We start from the raw sequence: 12,320 nt of genomic DNA on the forward strand, positions 1-12,320 counted from the left end.
TATTGGGATCCTAATAGAAGTCAATACTAATAGATTATAAAAATTAAAAAAAATAATGACTTGGAGGTGGGGGACGGACGGACAGTATTTTACATAAAGTAACAGTGTTTCTATAATTATCTCCACTACTTGACCAACGCAGTAAAAGGTAAATAAGGAGCCTTTCAGTGTTACATGCACTGGGCATGTTTCTGTGATGTGGTGTGTAGTGTACAGTACAGCAGCGCAGCTGAACAATATAATATAACTATTTCCTCTGGGGTCCATGTCCCAACTTTCCACCAGGTTCTAAACTAATCCTATTTAAAAAAGAAAAATTCCTGAGTAAAAAATAATGTTAAGAGATCTTCTTTGCATTGTGCTTGAATGGAAGTCATCAGTGTAGCTACATGCCATTCCGACTTATCAAAGTCTTGCCAGTAAGTGACTTAAACGGCAGGCACAGAGCTATCCAAGGTTTCCTGTTTCATGGTTTTAAACTGCTCAGAGATCAAGAACTTGTTCACTATTATTACAATCACAACCCATCAGACACTTCAAACATGTCGTTTTCACTTTCAAAAATGAGACTGTATAAAGTATGTGCACGGATGGCTTCAGTTGAAAGTCAGTGATGTCATGTGTAGTAATTCACGTTGAGCAGCTCAGCATTACATAACATTACATGAGAGTGATTGTAATTAAGAAAATGAAATGTTTCTTTATTTGATTTTATCTGGTGCTACTCGTAAGCTGGCCATTCTGCTGCACTGCTTAGGTATAGAAGGGCAGCATGTTTTTGATACTCTGGGACCTGTAGACACATGCAAGGCAGCTGTAAATGTACTCACAGCACAACGGGTTAGTGGAGAGGTTTCGAGTTTGGTAAGATTTATGAAATTATTTTGTTAGCTACAACCATATTAAAGTTGAAATACAGAAACATGTAGCTCTCCTGAGCTAGTGCAGGTAATTGCTATGGTGAGGGGGAGTAATTGTAGATATCGCAGGGATTGAAGATTGCCATAAATGCGATTGTAGAGCGACTAGCCAAATAAATTGAGAGTGACTGACACAGGGTTTGGACCATGAAGCATGTAACATGATTACTTCTGTAAACCCATTAATACCTGTGGTAGCAACACTGGTGCGGACCCTGCTTTTTTTTTTTTAAGTTTGTTTCAATGAATATAGCAGTTTGAGATTCATAAAACCTTTCAGATGAAGCATCCACAGGACTGTACCTCTATAAATCTATCTCTTCCCACAGCTCACTAGAGTGTTGGTGGATGGAGAAAGTCCAGATTTTCTCTGGGCAAGGTCCAAACCTGTATTCTTTAGACCCAGAAGCCATTGTGTTACTTCCAGAACCTCTTAACTGCCACACCGTACCCTGCGCTTCAGTCCATATATCAGCCTGGCTTCTCCATCTCAGATCCCAGTGCACTCAGTAGGAATCAGGCCTCAGCGGCCGAGCAGCTTTCTACTTTCATCTGAAGCCATTCAGACAAATATGCAAACCCAGCGCTGACATCAAAGCAGACCGGGCATGCATTTGGCATCGTTTCACTTGTAGAAAAGAAACATTATTGTAAATATCTCTCTTGTTATCCCTGATTGACAGCACAGTCATTATTGTACTGATTTACAGAGCACTTAAAAAGAAGAATGAAAGAAAAAGAATGGTCCACCTGGCGGGATTGAAACCACATGTTCTCTGTTGGAGTTTGGGACGTTTTAGGCTGCAACACAGGGAACGGATTTCAACCAAGCATTTTGGGGGACACAGGGCCCAACTGCACTCCACAGAGGGAGCACCAGGAGGCAGTACGGAGCTACACACACCATACATGTCCCACCATACCATACATGTCCCATACAGTACCCACTTTTATTATTATTATTTGTTTATTTAGCAGACGCCTTTATCCAAGGCGACTTACAGACTTGGGTGTGTGAACTATGCATCAGCTGCAGAGTCACTTACAATTGCGTCTCACCCGAAAGACAGAGCACAAGGAGGTTAAGTGACTTGCTCAGGGTCACACAATAAGTCAGTGGCTGAGCCGGGATTTGAACCAGAGACCTTCTAGTTACAAGCCCTTTTCTTTAACCACTGGACCACACAGTAACGTTTCAGGCTTTGACCACCACCATTAAAGTAGCTAACAAAAAATGTCATGAATCTTACCTGTGCACTTTCATTTGCTATATGTGTTGCAGCAGTGTGTGTGTCTGTCTCCTGCATGTAATTGGAAACACTTCTTGTGATGGATGGTTTTTCCAAGGCAACCAGAAGCCAAGCTTCCCTCAGCCCCAGAGAGCTCAATTTTTCTCTCTTTTCATTCCAAACGTATTGCACTGGCTGATGGGAGCTCAGGCTGGATTAGATGCTCAGATTTAGTGAAGTGAAAGTGAGGAGGCCTTTGGCAGGCCTGGGGCGCCTTGTTTACGGAGATCTCTAAGAAGCTCTAAAACCAGCAAAGAGGCTTCAGGCAACTGCTGTAAATCTCCTCAGATCCATATTCATTCCCAGAAGCTGCTCCTAATGAATGTATCTGTGTTTCTGCCCAAGTTTCTATGGCAACCTGTTGACACCAAAAAACGTCATCGATCTCCGATACCTTGCTTGTATTGTGTTATTCTGGAGGCTGACTGCAGTTTAAATTGGAGGCTGTGTGGTCCAGTGGTTAAAGAAAAGCGCTTGTAACCAGGAGGTCCCTGGTTCAAATCCCACCTCAGTCACTGACTCATTGTGTGACCCTGAGCAAGTCGCTTAACCTCCTTGTGCTCCGTCTTTCGGGTGAGACGTAATTGTAAGTCACTCTGCTGCTGATGCATAGTTTACACACCCTAGTCTCTGTAAGTCGCCTTGGATAAAGGCATCTGCTAAATAAACTAATAATAATAATAATAATAATAATACATTCTTGGAGTTGTTTTGTAGTTTAATGATCCATGACTTAAACACTTAAACTGAGTTCAACTAACAAACATCTAGACAATAGTTTTGTCAACGTCTAGCATTTGGCCACTAGTCTTAAAACCACCAACTGTGTGAAATATGAAGGACTGAATGGTTTAACTTCCCGCGAGACACCTTACAGCATTGTGTGGTGTCTATACCAAGTAGTGTCATGGCTGTAATCAGGGCCAGCTTTGGTTCAACCCAATATTAGGTACAGGTCCTAATAAAGTTACCAAACAGTGTATGTACAATACAGAAATGTACCTGCTTACAACCGTGGGTGACGGATAACATTATACTATACTGGATTGAATTTGCTAGCTCTCAGATCTCCAGTACTGAGCTCTCTGTACTACACTAATCTGAATTCGCTTGTTCTCAGATCCCCACTACTGTACACAGTATTGAATTTGCAGCCACTCCAGTACTATTCTTTATGTTTTAATTCACTGTTAAATAGTGAGATTTCTGTGATTCGGCTGACTGGCCCTATGTGTCCTTCAGAGGGCAGTAAATAGGCCAATCAAATGCCAAACCACTGCTGGGGTTTTTTTTTAGTGCATTTTTGTAGCTGTTGTTGCTGTTCTTTCTTTCTTTTTTTCAGACAGTTGGGGGGTGACTGTGACAGAGAAAGGCATCAGTGGTTGCGAGGCTGGAGGGAGACGCCACAGCTCTGGGAAAGCGTTCTGGTGTGGGAAGGAATAATCAGGGAGAAAAGGCAAGCGCACAAAGCCTTTTCATATCACCAGACAGCTCCCTTTAACACAGCTTAAAGAAAACCACCAAAGAGCCAAAAAAAGGAGAGAAGGGGAGAGCGGAGAGAGGGGAAACAAAACCAAACAGAAAACGCCTGACCACATGATGGATGGCGATGAATTTGCCTTGAAAGAAAATGAGAAAAAAATATTTGAATATAGATAGAAAACAGGGCTTAACATTCTCCTGTTTCTGTGAAGCAGGGAGAAAAGGGGGAGTAACCCAAATGCAAATGAGATCGTTGAGGAGAAGAGAGAAGGCGGGGGTCGGAAATTAATCAGTCATGTTTGCAACTTCTAAACAGAATGTATTTTTCGTTCCCGTAATTAATATGTAATTATGCACTGACTACTAAGCTGGAACCTAGCTTAACCCTGAATTGCCCGCTGTTTCGCCACACTGCTCCATGTTTCCTGTTTCTAAAGTGCTTTGTCTTGCCGCTGAATTACCATTAGAGTCATAAACGCCCCAGTACTGTCCCACTGGGAATAGTGACACTCAAACCAGCCCATCTGACCTCTTTTATATTCCTACCAGCAAATTCAATAGAGAAAAGATTCTGTGTGCCCCAGTCAAAGAGTTCAATTCAACTAATTTGTATTCCATTTTGTGAAACCAAAGGTTCTTTTCTCTCTATTCTCTGTTTGTCCTTTTTGGTAACGTATAAAATAAAAAAGACTGCAGATGTATGTAAATGCTCATGGAACTTGACAGGGATCTTGTGAATTACTGCACAGTACAGTGCAGGCTATACTATGCAGTTATTCTGGTAACTTAAGGGCAGCAAATTCATAAATAAAAACATTTATGAACGAGAGGAGGCCATTCGGCCTATCAGTGCTCATCCGGTTCCTCGTAGCTGATTGATCTTAGCACTTTGTCAGGTCATGTCTGAAAGTATGCCAATGATTCAGCATGAACAACATGGTTTTTTTATTATTAAAATACAGTTTATATGCTGCTTTAAACTGCTGTTGGCTTTCTTAAACGTCCATTCAGTCGTTTTAACTTTTCATGTATACAGCTGTTATTTTTATATAATTTGATTCAATTCAGTCTATTTTCTATTAAAAAAAAAGTTTGTTTTTTTATGTATTCATTTCAGGCTTACATTTAGAATTGCCTTTTCAGGAAATCAGTCTTCTATTTATAGGAAATCTTGACTGTAGAAATAATTTACGAAGTCAAGAAATAGCTGTAATTTAGCTACCCGTGAGGCTTTGACATATAACAGCACATGAAACTATTGGGGGGAAATGATATAAAATCTGCCAGCGTTCTCTGGGGGAATATGTGATTTGCTTCATGGAATTCATTTTAAAACTATAAATCAAACTAATGGCACTTGTATTGTGATAAACTATCCCAAAGCGAGATGAATTCGGTATTTTTCAAATCTCGTTTTTTACTGTGCTGGCATGTACAGGATATCCAGACTACTTTGTACTGTAATGACAATGACATACATTAAAGCACAGGTGTAATTGCCAACTTTCTATTTCCACATGAAACCAGATTTTTATTACATGAGAGTAGCTGTTATTTACTTAATGCTAATATTGAACTCAGGCTTTTACCAAAATAAAATGAGTGCTGGGAACCAACCAAGACGTAGCTTCCCTGTAATATCTGTGCCTTCAGTGCTTTTCCAGGTAATATGGATTTCCAATTGGCCAGGTGTTGATGGCTGAAGTGTAATGCTGGCTCCAGGCATCAGCCTATTTGCAGCCTCCATGGCGCATCAGCACACACAACGGGGGTGAAGCTGGTTCCAGGGATCGACCAAAGTGCAGCCTCGCTGGCATGGCAACGTGGCAACCATCTGGAATGAGCTGTGTTGGGCACTTTACAGGGGTCATCAGGTGGGCACCTCTCATCTTCAGTGTTTCGTCGACTAGCCTGTGAGACTTCAGGAAGGCTTGGCAGTGATGCTGGCATCACCTCTCCTTTGAGGTCCCCAATCAACCTCTTTCCTCCTCAACCAGAGTCAGTTGCCGCTTCACTAAACACCGCAACTCCTGTCCACTGAATCTAGTATCTCTGAGAAGCCGGGCCATGGACTGATTACTACTAGATTATTAGTAAATCATTCACTCTCTGTAACACTATCTGTGAACTTTGAATCAAGCAGCTAAAAGAGTGGACTATAATACTGTATATATCTGGTGTCACTTTTAGTGTTTATATATTGTAATAAATGCATTTATTATTCCAGTGATAGTTTGAACTCTAAAATATTACAGCAGCCGCGGTAGAAACAACAATAGATAAAGATGTAGAACACACATAATAGAGTATGAAACAGATAGAAACAAACGTCAAAGCATTGCAGCTGGTATCCCTTTCTCTAATTGGGACAGAGGCCTAAAATATGGGACCGCTGTTAAGTCCAAAAAGGCGGCCAGCAGAGTTAAGAAAGGATTGTCACGGTCCATTTAACACCTAGTACCAGAGAGCAAATCTGGAAACAAATCAAACAGAACAGTGCAGGAGCGACTGAGTTTACAAACTTGATAAATAACTGATCAGAGTGACAAAGCACAGGGCGTGTTGTGGAGGAGACCACACTCAGAATAAAGGCCGGTTCTCAGGCACAAACAGCATGATTAAAGTGTGCTTTTCTTTCACTTCCCCCTCCCAAAGCACCCAGAGAAACAGGGTCACAGTCAGACTCCGGCATGAAATCGATTCAAGCCCCAGTCGCCTCTCCATCCCTCTGTTTGTTCCAAACGCTGGGAAAGAAGACACACGGTCATGCAAGCCAGGGGGTTGAACACTCGTGGAAACGTTTGTGTGGACAAGTGAAGGTTCCTGCCTAACAGAATGTCAGGGGATGGATGAATACATTCAGAACGACTTGAGTTGGGCATTTTATATCCTGTGTTACTCAGAACCCTCACACTACATCTGGGTGTAACTGAACATTGATAGGATAAGGCCTTCTCCATTACACTAAGGACAGCAATAGGCAACATTCTTATAAGTTTTACTGCATTGCTACAGATTATCATCTCTTGAAATATATCCAAAAAGCAGAACAACTGGTGATAGGCGTTTATTGTCCCTTTTACGACACCTAGACCCTGTTATAGATAATTTCTCATTTTCAAATCCATGCAAATGATTTAAAAAAAACAATTTGTCCAATAACTACCCCAAACACATGTTTTCTCTGGTCTTTAATGAGTCATGTTACTATAAACATGTGCTGATAGTCTTGGATATATCATCTTTATCAAGTATCCAGTAAAATGGGAATTCCACTTATGAACGTTTTACTGATCTAGGCTTTCATGTTTGTTTGTTTTTTTTCTAAAGATTAACTTAATTCTGAAATATACAAAATCAGTTGCAGAGGTCATTTTTTTGTTCTGTTCTAAAAATTCAGCTTGATGAAAGTAATCCTGGTTAATAATGATCTATGCAGAAACAGCAGTAGAGGATGATATAGAACACACATTGTAGGATATTAAGCAGGTAAGAAATCAAATATTAGTAAAATGAAGAACATGTTTTTTTCACATGGCCTTTTCTCCTTTAAACCCTGCTGATGCAAACAATGTGGAAGAAATCAGCTAAACTCACATTCCTTCTTATTCATTCAAAACAGTTTATATACTGTTCCCCCCCCCCCCCCCCCCCCCCCCAGAATGTCTCCATGTGTGTTAATAGCAAATGGTCTCCAGTTGGCATTCACGGATGAGTGGCTGTATTTTTAGACCTTGTAAATTTCAATAGAATACCATTCAAACAACAAGATTAGATTTATTATATACAGTATATATATATATATATATATATATATATATATATATATATATATATATATATATATATATATATATATAAATGCCAAATACCTCTGGCTTTACCTCGCTTTCTTCATGATTCCCTCTGCTTGACCTGGCTGATCCTCTCCTTTGCTTTGCTATGTCACGGAAGTTAGGAATCCCTTTCTGTTATTGTCTGCTGTTGGAATGACGTCAACTTCCTCAAAGAAGAATGACAGAAGACTGTCAATGCCAGAGAGACAAGTGAGGGTGGAGGAAATCAATGCTTTGTGGTCATTCCGGGCAGATGCTAATTGAATTGCTGCAGAACCGAATCGGAATTCCTTCAGCAGTGTTCAGAGGACGAGTAAAGCATGTTAACTCATATTTAACATTCAAACAAAATGTATTCTCATAATCATTGCAGTCCAAGAGCAGCTTGCTGTGGGTATGAAATATCACAGTTAGTACTGTCACAATCTCAGCTTCGTTGGCTTTTTACATTTCCATGAGTTTTTTTGTGTGCATTGTGAATGATTCTGGGTTCTGTTGCTATACTGAGGGGAGACACATTTGAGAATGGAGAACACAGAGGTGATTTTTAAAAAGTTGCCAGGATGTTATCACCCTTTTAAACAGCCTCTCATCCTCTCAAGGCAAAGCTATGACTGATGGTCTAATCAAACAGCCAATTGAATTTATTGTGAGGTGTCTAGGATACGATTGAGTAGATGATTCTCCACAGGGACATGTCTTGATGGATGTCGACCTTGGGTTTTTTTTTTTTAGTCCACTGCAGAGTGGGCAAGTGGCTTTAAAATCACACTTCATTTGAGTGTGGGAAAGAGAGAGAGAGAGAGAGAGAGAGAGAGAGAGAGAGAGAGAGAGAGAGAGAGAGAAAGAAGTAGAGTTTACAATCCTCTGGGAGCTGCTACTGTTTAATCCCGACTGACAGCGTTTTCATGAGATCCCCCCTACCTCCCCCCCTCCCCCCCCTGCCTAGTCACCAAGACCCCTTTGTGTGGGTTATCACTGGGTGCCGAGTGACAGTCTCAGAGCCTCTCGTTCTAATTAAAGAGGTGAGAGGGTGAGCTGGCCAGGGGGCCTCTGATGGCCTGGAATGTGTCCAGTAAGGATGCCAGGCTGTTGGGTGGATATTAATCTCTCTGTCTTCTCCAGGTGTGTGAGGGAGAAGGGGGTGACAGAAACTGGGTGGTAATAGTAAGGACGTCTCAAGAGAGAACCAAAGTGGAAGACAGATACAACTTGTCTTTGGAGTCAAATCTTTAGTTTTCAATTTTTTGGTTTTCTTTTAGGCTTCCTGTTATTGACGTTTCTGATTGAAATATTCAGTGTTAGTCACAGATTAGTCTTGTGTGTAACTCAGATGGGGTCAGACCATGCTCAGATTAGGGATTTGTTCAGAGAACTCATTTGTAACATACTAAAATTTGTTTTTGTCAAAAAATCTGCTATTGAATTTACCAAATTTTCTTCTAGTATTTCTAAATGTATCACTATTGAGTGTTTCATAGTTTCATGACTGACTGATATTTGTCTCTAGATACAATTCACCTCCGCAGTTTCTACTGTGCATCTGCTATAGTCACTTTTTATTATGATAAAGTAAAGTTCTATGTTTGTTAACTTTGTTCATATTGATTATTAAAATAATATTGTTCTATCATAGATATCATCCAGGTTGGTTTCCACAGTTTGAAAATGAAAATTGTACAATGTACCGTATTGTATTTCAAATCTGTTAAAAAAAAACATATAATATACATTTAAGGACATATCATACAAATATATGCAATTAAATAAAAACGTCCACACATTAAAAATACTGCAAAATAGAGGGAAGGAGACCCTTCTTCACACACAGAGTGGTTAGGGTATGGAAGGGTTACCTAGACATGTTGTTGCTGCTGAATGATTGGGATCCTTTAAGACCCGACTTGACAAAGTTTGGAGGTCAATCAGCTGCTAGAAACCGGACGAGCACTGGTTAGAACTGAATGTTAGGCATCTGAATTAAGAAATACAAATAAATGAGAGAGCCACCTTAAATAAGCAGTCAGAAATCAATTTTGAGACTGTTGGTTAATTCAGGGTTCGCTGTGTATATCTTTGGTATGAAATTCTTCTTACACTGTCCCACTCTCCCTCTTTCAGCCCCCCACTCCCCTCCCCAAAAAAATACCACATTCCATCCCATGAACTCTGGGACACCTGAGCCTGGGAGCCATCATCGCCACAGCAACCACTACGCAGCTGGGCCGTCTTTATCAGGGCAGGGATCTACCATAGAATACAGGTGGGCAGAGGGGAGAGGGGAAGGGGTGAGAGAGCAAAAGCGGGAGGAAGAAAGGGAGACAGGTGAGAGAGAGAGAGAGAGAGAGAGAGAGAGAGAGAGAGAGAGAGAGAGGAGGGAGCAAGAGATAGAGAAAGAGGAAAGGAGGAGGAGGGAGAGGCAGCTAGACAGAAGGAACAGAGGGACGGGGAGACAGAGAGAGAGAGGGGTGTAGAGAGAAAGGGTAGAGTGAGATCGAGAGACAGTCCAGGCCAGCTCCTATTGCTTGTAACACATAAAGTGGAGGGGAGAGGAAAGCACATACAGTGAAACCAATATTATTGGACAGGTATTTTAACAATGGTTGATATCTTAGGACGTCTGCTGGTGTCATTAATATCGAAGGTGACATTGCCGTCAATGTGAAAAACCGGGCCTTAAGTGTTTTTTTACTGTACTTTTAGTCCTTTTAGTGCTGTATAATAATCAAAGTCAGAAAAAACAAAATATCAACAGCAAAATAAGACGTAAGAATGTCAGGCAGTTATATATTCTGCTGCATTGCTTTCGCTGCCTCGTCTGTGATTAGGAAATCAAGCATATTTTGTGGAAACTGTTAATTGTAAACAGTTTCCTGTGTGGATAGGCACACATACATTTTCCAAGTCATTGTTAATAACAGCCATCAACAACTTTACATTTATAGGTCTACACTAAAAAAGCACTCATATTGGATGAACATAAAATAGTTATGTGACTGGAGCATCCTCTGAACATACTGAACTTACAGATTTATTCAGGTAGCTACATTCCTAAGATCATGCAGCGCACATGTTTGCAACGCAGACTCATTTGGAACAGTGTGATTCAGGCTTTCTGTTTTTGGTTATGAATGAATGCGTTGTAGATTCCAAAATGAATTCCGATGAAAATATATTCACTCGGTAGCACAAAAAGGTATTCAACACTAGAAAGCTTGACTGTTTAATGCCTAATTTATAATAATACAGTGCAATACCTTATATGGAACAATGTACATATAATTACTGCTTTTATTCAGGGTAACTAAGCAAGAGATCTAGTCATTTTACTGTCAATGGCTTAGATTTAAGGAATTATTCTGGTCGCTACAATTACTTAAGGCAACAAAAACAGTACCCATGCTTGCCTTTGGGAACATACAGTCCAGTATTGGCCTCAATTTGTTTCCTACATTTTCTGTGTTGTATAAATTCCTTTTTCTTGTCACATAAATTGCTTGTTCCGAATGATTTATAGCAGTCGCATAGCTGAAAACATGTCCTTTGAAGATTTTTTTGGATGATTGACTGCTAGCCCCGGTGCCTGTTTGCTGGTCTGACTGAAGAGATGAATTGGAAGAATGTGTTTTTATTATAGCTTTTAAAAGGCTTTTCTAGGCACCGATTGATATTTTATGAATTTCTTTCAGTTGAAAGAAACTGCGATAAAGCCCAAAGCATCTACATTCTTTTTGTTTTTAATAACATTTGGAGGTTCTGAAAAACACCTTTTTTTCATTCCATGTTTTTTTCTTTCCATTTCCACTTTCCATTCTATAGGAAGATCTTAACAGATTACCTAAAACATTTGAGATAAAATAATGTATTATACTGTAAAAGATAAGGTGTACAAGCTCACAAAGTAATGCCCACATTTGAACAAAATTGTATCAATTAGCAAATCCATTATAATGGATCTCTGAGTGGCCCACCTGGTAAAGGTACGGCCGCATGGTGTACAGTCAGGATAGCGCAGTTTGCAACCTGGCTGTGCGAAGTTGGGGATCTTTGCTGGGGATTCCACAGTGCGATCTGGCTGTGTGAAGTTGGGGATCTTCGCTGGGGATTACAGTGAGACCTGGCTGTGCGAAGTTGGGGATCTTCGCTGGGGATAAAACAGTGAGACCTGGCTGTATGAAGTTGGGGATCTTCGCTGGGGATTCCAGTGTGACCTGGCTGTGCGAAGTCGGGGATCTTCGCTGGGGATTCCACAGGGAGCATTGATCTGGCTCTGGCTCTAGCAGGCACAGGTGAGCTCAGAGGGACACCTGCAGGGCTGACCTTTGTTTCCAGGGACCAGTAGCTTGGCAACATCCATTGTAGAGCTCCACTGGGCACTGGAGCACTTTCTCTAAACTGAACTTTTGAAAACATTGGGCTACATTCTCCGATCTTTTTACAGAATTTTTTTTCAGGAAGAAAATAATAATAATAATCTGATAAAGTTACCAAACCAGTAAGAAAGAACTCAGTGGTTTGTAAGTAGCCTTAAGTTATGTATTGTAATTTCTTTCAGAAAAAAAAATGTGATAATGACAATAGCTTTGATAAGTCCATTGTATAGCAGGCAACAAAATAACCGCTAATTTAAAAAGTACAGCTGGTTGCGCAGACTATTTTACCTACAATAACATTAGCTAGTCCAAGATTAGTGCTCATGGTCTGTAAATCCTCTTTTGTTTAAAGAAGAGCAAACAAAAAAGTTGTGGGCACATCTCCAGTGTTTTAGTAAGGAAATGAAGATGTTTTAGTAT

This window comes from Acipenser ruthenus, chromosome 22 (genome assembly GCF_902713425.1).
Source record: "Acipenser ruthenus chromosome 22, fAciRut3.2 maternal haplotype, whole genome shotgun sequence".
Taxonomy (NCBI): Eukaryota; Metazoa; Chordata; class Actinopteri; order Acipenseriformes; family Acipenseridae; genus Acipenser; species Acipenser ruthenus.